Source organism: Cupressus sempervirens, chromosome 6 (genome assembly GCF_028749045.1).
Source record: "Cupressus sempervirens isolate cs-2001-9-10 chromosome 6, ASM2874904v1, whole genome shotgun sequence".
Lineage (NCBI taxonomy): Eukaryota > Viridiplantae > Streptophyta > Pinopsida > Cupressales > Cupressaceae > Cupressus > Cupressus sempervirens.
Window position 1 is genome coordinate 314942044 of NC_143123.1, and position 18383 is coordinate 314960426.

Here is an 18383-nt window from a genome sequence, read left to right on the forward strand (position 1 = left end):
ACCACCCTAGACTCTGATGTTCTTTTATTCATGTTCAGTCTAAAAGACCAACCAAAGCTGAAGAGGAGTTCAGCTTCTCCCTTGTTACAACCTTTGTCAACATATCTGTTGGATTGTCATTGGTATGTATCTTCTCTAGCTTTAACTGTCCATCCTCCAAAACTGACCGAATGAAATGGTACTGTAACTGTATGTGTTTGGTCTTAGAATGCAGAGCTGAATTCTTAGCAAGATGAATGGCACTCTAACTATCTATGAACAAATAATTATCCTTCTGAAGATGTCCCAATTCTTCCAAGAAGAACTGAAGCCATATCATCTCCTTGGCTACCTCTGTAGTAGCAACATACTCTGCCTCTACAGTGGATAGAGCATTAATCTTCTGTAACCTAGAAACCTAGCTCACAGTTGCCCCACCAACAGTAAAGACATAACTTATAGTACTCCACCTGGTATCAATATCCCCAACCAAATCTAAGTCAACATAGCCCTGTAAATCAGTAGTAGAGCCCCCAAAGTGTAAACACTTATTGGATGTTCCTCTCAAATATCTGAGAATCCACTTGACAGCATTCCAATGCTCAAATCCTGGACGATTCATATACCTGCTAACGACTCTCACTGCATGTGCAATATCTGGCCTAGTGCATACCATAGCATACATCAAGCTTCCTATAGCTGAAGCATAGGGTACCTTGGACATCTTATCCTCCTCTTTCTGTGTCTTGGGACACATCTCCTTAGTCAATTTCAAAAGACCAGGTAAAGGTTTGCTAACGGCTTTAGCATTCTCCATAGAGAAACATTGCAACACCTTCTCAACATAATCAGCTTGAGATAGCATCAATGTTCTGTTCTTCCTATCTCTGCAAATCTTCATACCAAGGATTTGTTTTGCTGCCCCCAAATCCTTCATAGCAAATGCATGTGCTAACTGGCATTTTAGCCCCTTAATATGATCCATGCTAGACCCAGCTACAAGCATATCATCAACATATAAACCTAAAATAATGTAGCTATCATTATCCAACCTCTTAAAATAAACATAGTAATCTGAATGACACCTATTATATCCATGCTCATGCATAAAACTGTCAAATTTCAGATACCATTGCCGAGGTGCTTGCTTCAAGCCATATAAACTTTTCTTCAATTTGCACACTAAGTTCTCCTTACCTTTGACCTCAAATCCCCATGGATGGGCCATATATATTTCTTCATCCAAATCACCATGAAGAAAGGTTGTTTTAACATCCAACTTCTCTAAATGCAAATCTTCAGTAGCCACAAGACTTAAAATAGTACAGATAGAAGTCATTTTAACAACAGGAGAATATATCTCATCAAATTCAATTCCCTTTTTCTGTGCAAATCCTTTTACAACTAACCTGGCCTTAAATCTTTTCTTACCTCCTTCCTCTTCTTTCAACCTGTAAACCTACTTATTTTGTAAAGCCTTTTTACCTGTAGGCAACTTGCATAGATCCCATGTCTTATTATGTAGCAAAGAGTCCATTTCATCTTTCATTGCAGACTCCCACTGAATCTTAGTATCCACTTGCACAGCTTCATCATTACTTTTAGGTTCACCAGCATTAGTAAGTAAAATAGAATACAAAGAGGGAGAAAAACTTTGTGGAGGTCTAATTTGCCTCGTTGACCGTCTAACATTCACTGGTGTGTGTGGTGTTTTTTTTTGCAGTTGTTGCACATCATGAGGAATGGCTGGAACATCAGCTTTTGGAGTATCATCGAACACTACATAATCATCTTCTTTCTTCTCATGTTGCTGCAACAGATCTTTGTACAACACTTTCTCATTGAATATGACATCCTGACTTCTAACAATTTTAAGATTTTCAAAATCCCAAAGCCTATAACCAAATTCATTAATGCCATATCCAACAAAGACACATTTCTTTGATTTAGCTTCTAGCTTGGTTCTATTTTTAGAGTCTATATGAGCAAAAGCTTCACAATCGAAGGTCTTGAGAAAAGAATAACTCACCTTCTTACCAGTCCATGCTTCCTCTGAAATACCATAGCCCAAAGGAGTAGAGGGACCTCTATTAATCAAATATATTGTAGTATTGATAGCCTCCACCCACATGTGTAAGGGAAACCTAGCATGCAACCTCATGCTTCTTGTGCACTCTATTATAGTCCTGTTCATGCGTTCAGCCACTCCATTTTCCTGTGGAGTCCTTGGAAAAATTTTCTATCTATGAATACCATTAGTGGAGCAATAATCTTCAAATTCATGACTACAATACTCACCACCATTATCAAATCTGAGACATTTTAATTTCTTACCAGTCTCATTTTCAACCAAGCATTTCCATTTCTTAAAAGTTTGGAATACATCAAATTTATGTCTAAGGAAATAAACCCATACTTTTTTGGTTGCATCATCAATAAATGTAACATAATAATGAGAGCCACCAAGGGAAGATACCTGAGCTGGTCCCCATACATCTGTATGCACAAGCTCTAATTTCTCCTTTTTGTTTTCCTTCCCAATCTTTACAAAACTCACTCTCTTTTGTTTTCCATACACACAACTTTCACAAAAATCCATATTAACACATTTCAGACTTGGTAAAAATTTCTTTGAATGAAGTACTTTCATACCTTTCTCACTCATGTGCCCAAGTCTATTGTGCCACAGCACTGTATTAGAATCTACAACGGCTATTTGTTCTCCCTGCTCAACTGTAGCAATTGTTCTTGAACATTCATTTTTCTCTGAAACAATAAAAGTAGTAGGAACAATATGACATGTACAAAGATATAAGGTGCCTACTTTCACACCTCTTGCTACTACAAGGGAACCTTTTGAAACCTTCCAATTTTTATCATTAAAAGTAACTACACAACCCTCATCACTGAGTTGCCTGGCTGAAATTAAATTTTTACTCAGCCTTGGAACATGTCTTACCTCATGTAGTAGCCAATGATTCCCATTCTGCAACTTAATCTTAACTTTTCCCTTTCCAACAATCTGATAGGGTTCATTATCCCCCAAATAAACAAGCCCAAAATCCCCTTGGACATAATCAATGAAATAACCTCTATGAGGTGTAGCATGAAATGAAGCACCAGAATCTAAAACCCATGAATCATCAATACTCTCTAAAGACAGAAGCAAAGCATCCTCTTTGGATTTGTTACTTACCACATTTGCCTCCTTGTCTCCATCTGATTTATCTCCTTCATTTTTCTTTTGATTCTAAAAATCTTTCTTTTTGTACCCTGGTTTCCCACAGCACCAGCAATCATTTGGTCCTCTCGATTAAGACCTCCTCCCCTTTGACTTTCCTCTTGATTTCCCACAATTTCCAGAGTTACTTCCTCTTTCAGTCGTTCTACCCCTGCTTTGTGCATTCAAAGCACTTCCTGATGTAGATCCACTTGAGGATTTTCTACAAGTTTCCTCACTCAAAACAACACCGATCACATCATCATATTTTAGGGTACTAGATCCAGGAATAGAATTACTCACCCCCATTACCAAGCCATTCTAGCTTTCAGGCAAAGAACACAAAATCAAGAGAGCCTTAATTTCTTCATCAAAATTGATACCCACAGAAGATAACTGACTAGCAATAGTATTAAACTCATTTAAATGATCTACAACAGATCCACCTTCTGCCATTTTCATATTAAATAAATGCTTCATAAGAAATACCTTGTTTGAAGTGGAGGGCTTTTCATACAATGTCGCTAGGGTTTTCATCAAATATTCTGTCGTCTTTTCTTTTGTAATATTAAATGCCATTGATGGTGCCAAGCATAAATGAATGCTTTCGAGTGCCTTTCTATCCAAAAGATCCCATTCAGGCTCTGACATAGTTCCCTAATTCTTGGCTTTTCCTTCCAACGGCTTCCATAAATCTTTCTAATATAGATAGTCTTCCATTTGCATCTTCCATAACTGAAAGTTCTGCCCATTAAACTTGTCAACCCTCAGCTTACCCTCATTTGCCATCGCTCCCACTCAACTGTGAGACCCCCACTTAGCTGTGAGACTTTCCTACAGAGGATAACTGAAAGACAACCTTGCTCTAATACCACTTGTTAGGATAAACCATGGACAGAAATAAAAACTACATGCAAATATAACCAATAACAAAAAATAATAGATCACATAGAAATGAACACAAGGCACCAAGATTTAACATGGTTCACCTAATCCCTGGGCTACGTCCACCAAAATAGCAAGTCTGATCTTATTACAATCTAGTGATTACAACCTGATTACAATTCGTAATCCCTTACAACTCAATACCGTCGCAAGAACCAATTTCGCAACACAACATAACATAATGAAAAATACCCAACCCTAAACCCTTTTATACAATTATTTAACCACTTTAGGGTTATAACATGTTAGCCATATGTTGGCCATAATATGTCAGCTACCATGTCAGCCATGGCCAAAAAAAATTTGTACAGTACTTTCCTGATCAGTCACCATAATCTAACAGAAGGATGGTCAGATATCCTCGTGGAGCAACAAAGTAATATTCGATCAGGAAGGATCTAGTATGAAGCATAATAGAGATATATAATCATCAATTTAGTTGCATCTCAATTAATTCATCTCATTGTTACTTTCTTACCATTGTAGCAGTGATTCCAAAATCTCTTCACAGAGTTGGTTTAACAATCGGTTGTAAATCCTCTAACAAGGTGATAGTTCCATTGAATTGTTTTAAGACCTCTTGCAAGGCCACTCCTAATAAGGTGATTAAATACTCTAACAAGGTCACACCTAACAGTGTGTTTTGTAACCTTTAACCAGGTTGGCTCCTAACAGGGCTTACTTTAGAAGAGGAAAAAATAGTAACTAGTTCCATTGGCGATTTTTCCCATATTGGGTTTCTACATTAAATCCTGGTGTCTCATATGTTCATGTTATTTCTTTTATGCTTGCAAGTTAATCATTGTGAATTTTTAAGTTTAGTTAAAAGTAAATCACACTCTACTTTTATCGAGTTACAATATTTTATGTGTGTTTACCGAATAACAGCAACAATCAGATTTATTGTTAACATCCAAGGGATCTGAAATATTTGTGTGGTAACTAATTCATCCCCCCCCCCTCTCAATTACTCCATCTATATTTCCAACAATCTCACCTATGGTGAATTTCCTTATCATCTTACTAGTAAGGAGAATATACCCTTAAAGCTAAAGTCTAAGAAATTTGTAATTTTTGATGATGTGTTGTATAAAAAGGAATTGGAGGAAATGTTCCTGCAGTGTGTTGATAGTGATCAACAGAAAATATTGTTCGGGGATTTACATAATGAAGCATTTGGAGACCATTATTCATCCACAGTCACATCTTTTAAAATCCTTATAAATAGCTATTACTATCCCAGGATGTTCAAATATACATATAAATGGGTAGGTCAGTGTGATAAATGCAAGATGTTTAAGGGAAAGAATTAGTTAGTAGCATTACCTTTGAGACATGTAGTCATTGAAGAGCCTTTTAATTAGTGGGGTATGGATTTTTTATGACCTCTTGATACTTCCTCAAGTGTAGTACACACTCATATTTTGACAGTGATGGACTTTTTCGCTAAATGGTTCAAAGTTGTCCCAGTTAAGAAGACCACTTCTAAGGTAGGAAAACATCCTGGTCGAGTTTGAAGTCACAAAAAGATAGTAGCTAATACTGCTCAAAATTTCTCCTCTAATGAGCTACAAAATTTTTGCTATGACAATGGCATACAACTTTCACACTCTTTAGACTACTTTCTACAAGGAAATGGTCAATCAAAGTCTACCAAAAATACCTCATTTATATCATGAAGAATTTGGTCAGTAAGAATTCTAGATATTGACATAAGAAATTATTTGAAGTGCTATGGGATGACAAAACATCTCCCAAAAGGGACATAGGAGTCACTCCTTTTGATCAAGTATATGGAGTGAAAGCTCAGTAATCCTTACCCCTTTGAATTGGTTGTGGCTACAATTCAAAAGGTGATAGAAGATAAAACATTTCAAACCACCCTAGAAAAGAGGATCTTCTACCTTAAAAAGATTCAGGAAGAAAGAGAGAGTAGAGTAGATCACATCACTAGTCACCAAGCGTAGTTTAAGAGAATTTTTTATCAGAGTACTAGACGTAATAAATTCATGGAGAATGAAAAAGTACTTTTTTTGGGACAAGAAAAGAGATCCCCAAGGAGCTCATGGAAAGTTTGAATCACTTTTGAAGGGTACCTTTGAAATTATCCAAATACTCAGTCCCAATTCCTTCAATCTAACGTACCAAGATGGAATAGAGATGCCCATGTCTTATAATGGGAAGGCCCTCAAGCTATATCAACTATGAGAATTTTTATTTTCCAATGTTAATAATGTATATAACATTTTTTTGTGTTGTATTTTTATTTTCTTCCTTAGGTTTTTTTAATCTGACTCATTGTTTAATTTAATTAGTTGTGAAATTAGATATTTTGAGTCCCACTTTAGTCCTTTATAGTCCCAATCCCCAGCCAAAGCAAACTATTACCCATATTTTTAACTTGGCCCCCTATCTTTAGAAAATAATCTTAAAGAGGAATTTTGAACCTTGAACTTGAACTAATTGGTTCAACGGATCAATGGTTCAACGTCACCTGTTCTCATGTCGAGAAGCTTTCTTAAGTTTTTCTTTTTATCAAACCCAAACCTTGAACTTGAACCCATGAAACAATTGGTTCAAAGATTCAAAGTTCAAAGATTTATTTTGTTTTTGTAAATATACACCCAATATGAATTTTTTGTTTCATAGTGGACCCTAGTACACTTACTTGAAGTTGAAATTTGAATGCCTTGTAGTTAGTTCAAGTTCATAGTTTGGTGTAATGAAAGTATTCCTAAGTCATCTTGGGTCTATTTTTAATTAGCACTTTGCCCCAATATATTCTTTGCATATTGAAGTTGAATCTTGAACCGATCATTTTATGGTGTAAGAATTCAAATTCATGAACTTAAGAGTTGGCTGCCCATAGACATGTGGTAGTATAAAGATACTCAAACTTTTAGGGAAAGATGAAAATGCATGCATTTCATGACAATTGGTTAAGGTGATGACATAATGAAACTAAGTACATATGAAAGTGAAGGAACTCGTTAATGAGTAAGAAACCCTGAGATATCGGTACTTCCCTTGATCATTTAGTGGACTTGTCCTCTAGGTATGCACTACCATAAAACCTCCTTTCTAGTAAATGCCATGATTTTATGAAAGGATAAAATCTAATGTGTCTACTTAGATTCTAAAGTAAGTAGAAAGTGTTGGAGTTGATGAAATCCAACTCCGAAGATGCTCAAGATCACCTACATGCAAAAACTTGTCAAAGAGAAGCCAAGGAAGGAAGAGGGTGAAGCAAGGGAAAAACCCTAAACGGACATGAGAGACAACAAGTATACAAACATAAGAAAATATGTATTTACAATATGCCTTGATATTGTTATTTTGAAAATACAATGAGGGAGCCTAAATATAAAGAGCTCAAGGAATCTTCCAGAATTGGCTAGAAGATGCTAGGAGATAAGTGTGACAACTAAGCATACATCCACTTGACATGGAAAGTCCTCGAACAATGTGAGAGGATAAGTATGACTTAGAGAGAACAAACTCCCATATTGTCAACAACTTATAACTAACTCCTAGACTACAATAAATAAATAAATGCATTTACCTAAGTAAGCTTAAGTAAATTAATTATTTACTCTAACACCCCCCCCCCTTAAGTGCAACTTAGGGAAATGCCTTAAGCTCACAAAACTAAGATGAAATGCAGAATGGGTCCTAGCAACGAGGCCATGTTAGGTACCCATGTACAAATGCAAAAGAATGCAACCTCTGTAAATAGGGAAAGAGAGAAAACCACGTGGGAAAAACCCTCCCCCAAAAAGAGGTAAGAACCTAGTGAAGAACTAAAGAAGCCTCCAACTAGGGAATGTTCTCTAAAATAGGAACAAGGAGTGATCATGAAGAGCATCACTAAAGCAAGAAAAAGCCACAAATTTGCCAAACTGCTAATCTGAAGAACCTTCATGGAAGAAGAAGGCATGAATCGAGCATGTCTATATGGTAGATGATCCATCTCATCGAAATGCATAGGTAGCCAGCCATTGCAATCGCCTTGTACATAGGATCAACCAATGAATACATAGTTGACACTATCGAACCATCGAACCACGGATGCATTAGAACAATAGCATAAACCCCCCTTAATGTAGATGGGGTGAGATGAAAGGCAACTGAGAAGGTTAGCCAAAGTCTCCTGGAGATGAACCAAGAACAATGAGAGATGAAGAGGTATAGACACGTATAAAGACACAGTCACACTGATGCTACATGGGGCTAATGTTGTGGAAGAGACACTCACTTGACAAAGGGAGAATGCCTAAAATAGCAAACAACTATCCCCCCCCATGGTGCTTTATGAAAATAGTGCAAGTACAACTGACTCAAAAACAACATTCATGACCCCCGAAATGCAAAAGTGACACCTTATCTCAGTGTGATACATAAAAGTGCTTCAAAATAATAGCTACAATGATCAAAACTAAAAATAAACTACAAAAAAATATAAAGGAAACCATGCCAGGAAAATGATCCTCAAGCCTAAAACACTCAAGATATCCACCATATAGAAAAAATGCCAAAAACATAATAGAAAGAGCATGGACCATAAACTAAGGAAAAGGACCACATTTCTAAAAAGTACACAGAACCAACCTTCCAGAAATATAAAGTTTTCAAAAAATGGGCATGGGACGCAAAAGATATGCTTGCCGGAGTCAAAAACAAAACATTAGACTTCAACTAAAAAAAGGGCAATAAAAATGCATCAAAACCTAAAAATACCTACACCAGTGTCTCCGTCTTGGAACCAACTTTTCCATGCTTCTTTTAGATCAAAAAAATACCTCTGTGTGCTCAAGTTATGGCCAAAAAATTAAGAGTAGGTCAAAAAGGACCTAGAACGAGAGTGCAAGAAGGTGTGTTGATGTAGTGCTAACATCATGCTGATGTCAGCATTTCATGTGATTAAAATTGATGGCCTAGAGCTCGTCAATGCAAAAAAAATTCCACGTGGCAAATTGGCTGACAGGTGGCAAAACCTCCACGCGAGCGCTGACGGTGTAGAAATGCTGAGGTGGTTGTTGATGAATCTCCACGCGAACATCTCGATAGGTGAAGCCCTGGGTGGCAGAACTAGGTGCGGTGGTCGTAGGGGTGGTGAAAGATGGCAGAGGTAGTGAGAATTGGAAGCACCACCGACGGAGATCTATGGGTGGGCAGCGGTTGAGCCGCGACGGTGATGCAGCCACTACAGCTGGGCTGAGCACCGATGGCACAGCGGTGGCCCCACAGTGGCAGCGTGCTCTAAATTTTATTTTTTTATTTTTTTGTTGAAAATTGTCTATACGGGTCCGTACGGCCCTGCAAACAAAAAAAATTTGCCTCCCGGAGCTCTGTCTCCAAAAATAACAAGTTTTATATGGATCTTGACTGCAAACGACCTTTCGAATCCAATGGTAGTGTCCGTTTGGGCTAAAAGTGCTCTGAAAAATTTGTTGTTCCCCCAATTTGAAGAAAAAATGCATAAACAAACTAGGGTTTGTGACTTCAAATCACGGCTTCAAAAAATCTTCAACGAAGCACCAGCAAGGAGGCTCTGATACCATGTTGGAGTTGATGAAATCCAACTCCAAAGACACCCAAGATCACCTACATGCGAAAACTTGTCAAAGAGAAGCCAAGGAAGGAAGAGCATGGAGCAAGGGAAAAACCCTAAACAGACATGAGAGACAACAAGTATGCAAACATAAGAAAATATGTATTTACAATATGCCTTGATATTGTTGTTGTGAAAATACAATGAGGGAGCCCGAATATAAAGAGCTCAAGGAATCTTCTAGAATGAGATAGAAGACACTAGGAGATAAGTGTGACAACTAAGCATACATCCACTTAGGTGGAAAGTCCTCGAACAATGTGAGAGGATAAGTATGACTTAGAGAGAACAAACTCCTATATTGTCAACAACTTATAACTAACTCCTAGACTACAATAAATAAATAAATGCATTTACCTAAGTAAGATTAAGTAAATAGAATAAATAATTAGTAAATTAATTATTTACTCTAATAGAAAGTAGGGTCTGTGTTAGAGGATATTTTTGGATTCAAGTACAATGAGTTTGCATTCCTTACCTAAATCCTCTATTTTTGTTATCTTTTAGTATTTAAAGTTTGTCTAATTCTTTCCATATCCTATTTAGTTTTGCAAGTTGAAACCTACACATTTCCATGCCCACCCCACACCCTAAGTTAACAAAAAAAATAAACCTAGACCTTTAGTAATTTTCTTACTAGAATTAGGAGACACAACTCTTGCGGATGAGGAGTTTGAATAACTTCCACCCTAGGTCCATAGTTGAAAGAGTGTTTGAAAGTGGTCTAATTAGAGCCGCTAGTTTTTTTGAAGTCATTCCTTGTCCTAAGTTGGTTCTAGAGTGTAGGGATAAGTATGATGTTGCTAAAAGATGTATCCAAAACCACAATGGTGAAGTCTTGGTGTATGTAAATTATATCGCTATCAAATTCCACCCAAAAAAGAGTATGAAGATTGAACTACCAATTTTTCATACTCCAAATTAATAACCAATGCTAAAGGATTCAACAGTGTTATTACTAAGAAATGGTTAATTAAGTTGGATAAAGGTGGCTCTCACTTATTGAGACCCCTAACTATAGAACATATGACACCATAAGTCAGGGATGTAATCATTTTCTTAAATAGGGTAAAGGAGGGTCAACATGCCTTCTTGTGGGAAAAATGGATGTATTTTTTCATTTGAGTTGTACTTGACAAAGGAAATTTCATCGATTGGGCCAAAACCATCATAAATAGGCTTCATGAAGAGTTTTCTCAAGTATCAAGAACTATAGGTTTCTACATTTCATCCTATTTGTTCTATGTTCTTGCTTGTTGCAAACAATGGGAGGGTTTTCCTTGCCAAATTTGGTAGATAATATGGCTATATATTATTATTACCCATTGTTGCAAATGAAGAGAAATCCTAAATATTTCTGAATGGTTCAAGACACTTTTCTAGCTAAGTTAGTATTTGAGTTACAAGGGAAAGGGAGAAAAAGGTTGTCTAAAGAGGTCATGCAGTTGATCACAATTTATGGTAGCTACTTTATACATTTTCCTTAACTCACTTACCTAAGGGTTTCAGGGAAAACCCTTGAAACTACCAAGATATTATCTAGACATATATCTCTTAATTAAGATGTGTTGGCAAGTCACTAAGGTGGACAAGAATTGTAAAACTAGGAAAGGTTCAGGTTATGTTTTCCCTATTAATTTGGGTCATTACCATTGTAGAAGGATCCAAGATGATTTCAATTTAAAGGAAGAATTTAAATCTATGAATCTACAACCCCCCTCCGCTAGACCTAAGTTTGATAGTAAGAATTTTGTTAGGTCTTAATTTGAACTTGACCCTTCATTTTTCTCATGAACCTCATGTAGAAGATTACTAGGTAGATTGTGAAGATTATTTTTAAGTAATAAAAATGTTATGGTCCCAGTTTATTGTAAGGAGGATCATTGAATTTAGGATTCTAATGAAGGCTTCTAGAATTAAAGAAGTCAATAATGAAGATGTTTTAAACCCACTGTATATTGAACAAGTTAAGTTTTTCCCATATCCAAATTGGATTAGGACAAGTTAGAAGAGGATGATCTTCATGAAAGGATTGTCTTTTTCGTTGACAGAACTAAAGAATGACTTAAAAATAAAAGGTAGTTGTAGTAAAAGGAAAAAGAGAATCCTCCACATATAGCTTCAACTAGTTCTAGTTCAGCATTGCCTTCTCCTAATACTAATAAGGTTGCACCATGTTCCTTTGTAAGTGGCCAAGATCCTCAACAAGAAGTTGAACCCCCTACCCAAGATCCCATTCAAGTTCAAACCCAATCATCACTTCAAATTAGCCATCCTTGGAGACAAAAAAGGAAAGAAGCAAAAGGAAGTTGTAGTGATTCTAGATTTAGAAAACCAATGGAAATGAACCAATAGCAGAATCCACCATAGAGAGCCTTACAAATGTCATGGGTCAGATGGATTAGAACAAACAATTAATAGATCGAACTAATACCATAAGTACAAATGCATTGGCTATTGGGAATGCCATAGGAGCCTAAACTCTTCAAACCCAAGGCAACCCTTCTACTCCAAACTAGTTTGACCTCTTTGTTAGTAAAAAGAGAAGTATGGCACTTATAACTCTTTTAATATAGGATATGGTTGGTAAGCCACTAAAAAGTAAGAATCCAAAGGTAGAAGCCATGCTAGAGTTGAATGACAAAATAGGGCACTAGATGATTGATATTTACAAGCCAGATGAAGTCTTTCCATAGGATTTTATAGTGGAAAGAGTTGACCTTGGAATGATTACTAGAGTAGCAGATATAAAAATCTTTAATGCCAGTAATAAGAAGATTGAACATATGATCTGGAAAGACTGGAAGGAAAAAAGAGACATGAAGTAGACTGTATAATTGATGGTTGAATATATTCACACCCTTCAGAATCCTAATGCATTGGATGTACTAGGTAATGCTTCTATTATAGACATCTCATCTTTCGCCAACCAAAAGTTTCTTGATCAGATAAAAAGGGATATGTATGTGGCAAAAATTCTTGATGATTGGGTAGATATTGTGATGGCTAGTGGGGTGAATTATATTTCTAAGTTCACTAAAACTAAAACATGGGAAACCAAAGTAATAGCCAAGTTGGAATCTAAACTAAATGCATGGGAGGAAGAAAAAAATTAATGGGATGAATGTATCTTCTAAATTATTGAGGTTTAGACCTATGATATTACTAAGTTCTTAGCAGACATATCCAATGTAGTTGTTGATGTTGATTTCTTATTTGTAGCAAGGTCTGACATAGAATGAAGAAATATATTTGTTGAACAGGGGCTAGACAAAACATCCAAACTCCTAAGGGAAATAGAATGCCTTAAGAAGATTTTGGATGATGATATTAATTGAAATTATGTCATAATTATGGAGAACAAGGATAAGCTTAGTAGAGGAACACAAGAAGTGTTGGCATCATTTTAAGATAAGATGAAGATAATGAAGGAAATCAAGGAAATGATAGTTAAGGACTTCACCACCATTGCTTGCACGAATTCCATAATGATCAAATACAGAGCCCATTTGAAAGTGCATGATAAAAAGAAAGACCATATTCACAAGGTAAAAATCATGTGGAAGTTGAGATTAGATCATATAGGGGTACCACAATAGAAGGAGTTGATTGAGTTTGTAGCTAAATATAAAAGGTGGAAAGAAGTGGGTGGTGGAATTCCATAAAATGTGGATCAACAAACTAATCCTATAGCCATGGTGGGGAATTAATTAGATAGGTCCAAAGGACTGATAGTTAGTAGCACGCTTTCATTTTTTATTAGTTTCTTTAAAAGATTATGTTTGACTAGTAGTAGTGTATTAACTCTAGATGGAGTTAGTTTTAAAAACTAAATCTAAAAGCCCTGTGAGGCTATATTAGCATTTTTTTAATATTTTGATAGGGTCATCTCTCTAGAGACTGAAAATTTTCATTTTGATTATCTTGTTTTGGATATGTTATACTTATATATATGAGATACAATAGATATATAGAATCTTAAGGTTTATATATGAATGTTTGGTTGGTAAATCTTGTGGTTTATTAAAGCATATTATTAATTGTCATGTGGGAATAGATTTTATGTGATGCTAGTTCATCCTCTCACATTCTATATTGTTTTTGTATCTGGAACAACAAGGCAAGCTTAGTTCAAATTTTTTAGTCATGAACTTTTTTATTGTAGTAATCAGTAATGTGGCTAATTATTATTGTGAAGTTTTAATTTATCTTTAACTTGCACATTATTTTCATTGTTATGAACTAAATGTTTTGCCTTATTATTTTAGGTAAAAATAAACTTCAGTAATTAGTCATTTAAAATCATTTTTAATTTTGCAATCTTTCAAGTTAGGAAGTTGCACCTATTAAATGTAGAGAATTTTCAATCAAAGAAACTCATTTGTTGGTGTTTGTAGTTTTTCCTCAAAGTTGGGAGTCAAGTCAAGAATTACTTAACATCTTTAATGGGAAAAATTATTCACTAACAAAGATTTTGAGTTATTTCCCAAAAACTACATTAGAAGGCCTAATTAGGCCTAAAAAGGCTAGTAGCCCTATTACAAGGGATTTCAAGAAATTGGTAAGGATTCCATGATTAGATTGAGTACAATGGTGTAAAATTTAGGTGATTTGTGTAGTTTTGAAGCCCATCCATCCTACTTGAAGGTGATTGTGGTCATGAGAGTTGAGAGTTGAACGTAGTTGATTAAGTTCAAGGAGAAAGGGTGAATTGTGAGAAGTGTCAACTTGGTAGAGAGATTTGGTGAGAAGAGGAATTGAGATAAGAATTCCTCTTGAGTAAGGTCATTGAGAGAAACCTAAGAAGGATAGGATAGAGGCCTTAAGGGAGTCTAAAGGTGGCAGGAAGCAAGGAAAAATATCTCCCTATCAAATTAGTATCAAAACCCTTAAAGATTTGGGACAAGGTATGGTATATGTCAGAATCAGTGGGTGAAACAAATATGGTGACCAATGTATAGTTTGTCAAAGAAATGACAGAGAAGAAGGAGAATAGGCTCATATGGGAAGCCTTAGAGGCTATGAAAAACAAATTAGATAAAGCGGCATAAAATTTTGATAAAGTGAAAGTGAAATTGAAGGATGATGAAGATAAGGGTAAGGAAATAGATATTGAGGATGTAAGTCCCTAAAGTAGACCCACCCTTGCAATAAGAACCATTATTGAAAGTTATCAGGGCATTAGGGGGGAAAGCTTTGTACCCATTTTTAGTGAAAAATGGAACCTAAATTAGTAATGGGATGGATAGAGGGTATGGAAAATTATTTTGAGTATGAAGGCATTACAGAAGAAAAAAAGGTGAAGGTAGAAAGATCAAAAATGAGGAGGTCAGCCCTGACTTGGGGAAAATTTCTCCAAAGAAAGAGGTAGAAATAAGGAAACAAGCCTATAGTTTCTTGGAAAGACATGGAGGCTAAAGGAAGATTACTTACTTGAAGATTATGAGACATAGTTATGCAAGAAGAGACAAAGTCTTTGGAAAAAGGATTTGGATGTAGCTGCATATATAGAGGAGTTCTACAAGTTGTGTTTGAGGTCAAAGGTGTAAGAAGATGAGAGCATCAAGGTAGCCATATAAATTAATGGACTTAGGTAGAACATCCAAGAATTTCTTAGTCTCTTAAGTCTAACTATAGTCCATAAGTGTTACTAAATAGCCATTAAAGTGGAAGAGAAGGGTAAAAAGAACCAAGACACTCATTCCAAAGGTAGATTATAAGGTAGAGACTCTAGAGGTCATAAAAGAAGCTATGGTGGCAAAGGAAATGAAACTAGATCACAAGATAAATCCAAATTTATAGATCAGAGTGGTGACTCAAGTGGAAGGAGAAGCTCAAGGAGAAAGAAGTAGAGACTTTGGAGGCAATAGAGGCTGATTTGAAGGTAGAGACTCACACTTCACCAACATGAAATGTTATAATTGTGGGAAACTAGAACCTCTAGCTTTTAAGTTTCCTAAGAAAGGTTCTACTTCCCAACTAGAGAAGAGAATCACTTATACCCAAGAAGAAAATAGCAGTGTGAAGTTACCAAAGGTAAATCTTGATTCTGAGAATGGAAAAAATTGATGTTTAGGAGGATTATTATTAAGGAGTCAACGAAGGATTAACCTAAGTAGAGAAGGGCATTATTTAGAGTGGAGTGTAAAATACTTGACAAGGTATGAAAGGTGATTGTAGACTTAGGGTCTACTAATAACATCATTTCAGAGGAGATAGTGAATAACTTGGGCCTAGCAAAGAGTCCTCATACCCATCCTTATAGAATCACCTAGTTAAACAAAGGGAAAAATATGTTGGTGAATGAGAAATCTTGGGTTGAGTTCACCATAGGAGGGTACATGGATAAAATCATATATATGTGACATACTACCCATGGATGCATGCCACTTTCTATTGGGTAGACCATGGCAGTATGACAGGAAGGCTATACATTATGGAGAGAAGAACTCATATTCTTTCAAGAAGAGTGGAGTAACCTATTACATTTAGTCTCTAGTAAATGAGGATTAGACTAAGATAATAATCCTAAATCTCTTATCTATTAGTGGGAAATATTTTTTGCATGACCTCAAGAAGGAAGAGGGAATATGCTTTACTATTATGGTGAAGCCCAAAGAAGAAGAAAAACTAAAGTAAGTACCCCTACCTGCAGAAGTTAAGCAACTATTGGACTAGTTTAGTGACATCATCACCAACAACATTACCTCCTTAGAGAGCTACTAGTCATAAAATTGACTTCATACCAAGGGCATCCTTTCCTAACAAAACAACTTATAAATGACACTAGACCAAAATAGGGAAGTGGCTAGATAGGTTCAAGAACTCCTTGACCAAGGACTAATAGTAAAGAGCATAGTCCTTGTTGGAAACTACAATTGGAATAATTGATATGTTGTCATTAATGTCAAATGTTATTGGTAAGACAGTTTCCATCTAATTAAAGTTCCATATCAAGATGATTGATGAAGAGGATAACAAAACAACCTAGAGGCAAGGTCGAGTAATGAGAAACTACAATGGGAACTTGATCAGTTGGACTTTGACAAGATAATATGATTAATTAATCATAACACAAGTCTAGAAGATAGTTGTATTGAAACCTAGAAGAAGTGATCAAAGAAATACCAAATGCATAGGCTTGACCGAGTAAAGACCAGAAGATTAAGGAACTAGAAGTTTATGGTGAGTGATGCTAGAGTTGACCGAGCAATGGTATAAACTGAGAAAAATATAGTGTTGATTGAGAATCAGTATCAAACAAGTATTGGAAACTATGCAAAACAAGAAAAGTTAGTATCAACCAAATAATTTGGTGATGACCAAGCATCAAAACCCAGTGTTGGTTGAGGGAAAACATTTGATAGATTATAAGGAAATCTTGATTTCTAGCTGACATAATTGAATTATTGAAATATGGAAAATGTGTTGAAGATAAGGATGGATGACATGGAGAATTTAATACATAACAAACCATGTTTGAGAATTTCTATGCATGGATTCAAGGATAATTTTGGAAACGTTTCTAGAAGAAAAAGAAGACAAAATGATGGAAGGATTTGATGAATCTAACCAAACCCTAAGATTTGTAGTGATGTTTAAGCAGAAAAATATTATAATTACCTATTTAAGGAGGCACAAGGGCTAACCTAGCCAAGGTTGGAGCAATTTTTTACTCTGTTGATTGAGGAACTTGAGCTGAAGACTCTAAGGAGAAGAATGTTCACTTGAAGGGTTGCCAAGTGAATCAATGATGGAAATGATAATGGAGGCCAATTAATGAGTCAGTTGTTGGACTAAATTTGTGTTTTGTAATTACAAAAAGAGTTGTATTTACCAAATCAACCTATTATAACTTTGTAACCATTATATTAGTATTGATATCATTTAATCAAGGTTGACCTAACAATTATTTGTAAATCCTTTAATCAAGGTGACATTCCAATGAAATGTTCTAAATCCCTCTAACAAGGCCACTCCTAATAGGGTGATTAAATCCTTCAACAAGGTCAAATTTAACAATGTGTTTTGTAGCCTTTAACAAGGTTAATTCCTCATAGAGATCACTTCAAAAGAGTGAGAATTGGTAGCATGTTACTAGTGATTTTATCCTAAATTGGGTTTCCACGTTAAATCCTAGTGTCATACTTGTGTGAATTTATTTGTAATTTTTTATTATTAATGTTTTACACTATGCAAAGTTAGTTACTATTAGGATAGTGGATTGCAATTTTTATTGTGTTAGTTTATTGCTATAGAGACCAAGCTACTAATTGTTTAGATCTAAAATATTTAAAGTGATTAAAAGTTGAATTGGTACATCTAGACTTGAGGATAATTGATTCACCCCCCGAGTTATTCCAAAACATTCTAACAATTGGCATTAGAACATTGGTTCTTGAATAGAAAATTTTAAAGGTACTTAAAGCTAAAGATCAAGATGTACAAAAAGGAGGTACCAAGGCTGAACAAGGAGAACTTCTCGACATGGTAGAGTTCGATGAAGTTGTATCTGGTAGGAATTAGAGAAGGAGCAATGCACTATGTGGAAAATACATATGTAGAGATACCAAGACCTCCAACAACTTAGTAGATGAAAGAGAAGCAAGAACACAATAAGAGAATGTT